Below are 1,951 nucleotides of genomic sequence, written 5' to 3'. Positions count from 1 at the left end.
AAATAAAAATAAAAATAAAAAATAAAAAAAAGTGTAGAATTGGATTCTTTGTAAAACAAAGGAGAAATGCTACAGGTGAAGGATGCCTTACTTAACCCTAAAATTATAATATATTGTATTCTTGTATTAAAATATGCCATATAGTGCATATATACTCATGTACTCACCAAAATTAAATTTAAATGATTAAAAACAAAATAAAAATTTAACCTACAGAAACAATATTAACTTATTTGCAGTTTAAAGCCACTGGCAAAAAAAAATTACTAGAGATGTTAATCCATCATGTTACTAAATAGCATATTGTTACATCTTTTACCTATACCCTTGAGTAAGGTGGAAGAGGGTGAAGTTTGTGGTGTAACAATGCTTCATTGAATGCACAATAGTATTTAACATGTTAAAAATGTTAAGGTAAACTATTAACTTCACACAATCTAAAATTTAAAAAAATGTACTGCATCTTATCATATAAAAGTACAATTAGTATAATATACTACTAAATTCAATTTTAAATAAAATTAAACGTTTTTTCATAATGCAGAATTACTCTGAGCACCAAACTCATGCATCACTCAATATTATAAGTTAACTCTAAAGAGCCTCTCCACTTATATTTTCATTATGCATCTTACATTCTAATGTCTTTACTTTTCAATAGAAAAGATCACAAACAATGCCCATCTAATAAAAAAGAATCTCTTGCCAGGAGCATTGGCTCACACCTGTAATCCCAGCACCTCGGGAGGCTGAGGTGGGTGGATCACGAGGTCAGGAGTTCCGGCCCAGCCTGGCCAACACGATGAAATCCTGTCTCTACTAAAAATACAAAAATTAGCTGGGCATGGTGGTGTGCACCTGTAATCTCAGCTACTCGGGAGGCTGAGGCAGGAGAATCACTTGAAACTGGAAGTCAAATGTTGCAGTGAGCCAAGATCACACCACTGCACTCCAGTCTGGGTGAAAGAGCAAAACTCCATCTCAAAAAACAGAACAAAACAAAAAAAAATCTCTATCTTTGATACAGCAACAATTGATCCCATGCTTTCACACACGAATCCAATAGGAATGAAGAAACAGCAGGAAACTATTTCAGAGTTGAATGACATCATTATTCACTTTTCAAAAAATCTGTAATATTTTTCAAGAAAAAGTATACTTTGAATTGTAACTGCAAAAAACCTTCTGATCCTCTTAAAGTTATATACAAATAATTTTTCTACCAACTTTAATTTTCTATACTCAGCCCTCTGATTTAGTATATCTGACAGTGCCTTATGTATTTCTACTGCAAATTCTCTGATATTTACACAGACTTAATTATGGATTAAATATTTTTTACTTTTACTGCATGTGCAAAAACATATTCTAGTATGAACTCTTTTTGTGTGTGTGCATATTACAAATTTTTACTTTCTATTTACATACCTTAGTTCAGTGCTTAATAACATTAGTAGCTTTGCTATGTGGTCTGCTTGATGAAATATTGATTGGGGTAAGTATTCCCAGACCATCTTAGGGCATTCTGTTAATATGTTCTGTTCTTTTCCCCTCCCTGCCAGGATTTCACATTTCATCTTAAAGGATTCATTGGTTCACTTCTACTATGTAAAAATATCTTTATATCTTATATTCCCATTGTTACAATAAAAGTTTATATTATAGCAGTTGATATGCAAAATGTGTTAAGCAAATTGCATATTAGATGTTTTATTCAAATGTCAAAGTAAAACTTTGTCAGTTAAACAGCTCATAATATCAATAAATTTCAAGTTGTCAAATTGTATATATTGTTAAGATTTATGTCCCAATAAAGGCGCAGTAATCTTTTTAAAAGCCACAGAGTATCGAAATGGTTGTCTAATAACTGAAACATATGTAGCCTTCTAGCTATGTAGCAACAATTGCCACTTGATGTTTCCCTGCATCCTATTTTCTTTTCCAAGGTAGA

This window comes from Colobus angolensis, unplaced genomic scaffold, assembly GCF_000951035.1.
Source record: "Colobus angolensis palliatus isolate OR3802 unplaced genomic scaffold, Cang.pa_1.0 Scaffold368, whole genome shotgun sequence".
NCBI lineage: Eukaryota > Metazoa > Chordata > Mammalia > Primates > Cercopithecidae > Colobus > Colobus angolensis.
Note: the sequence above shows the minus strand (reverse complement) of the source record.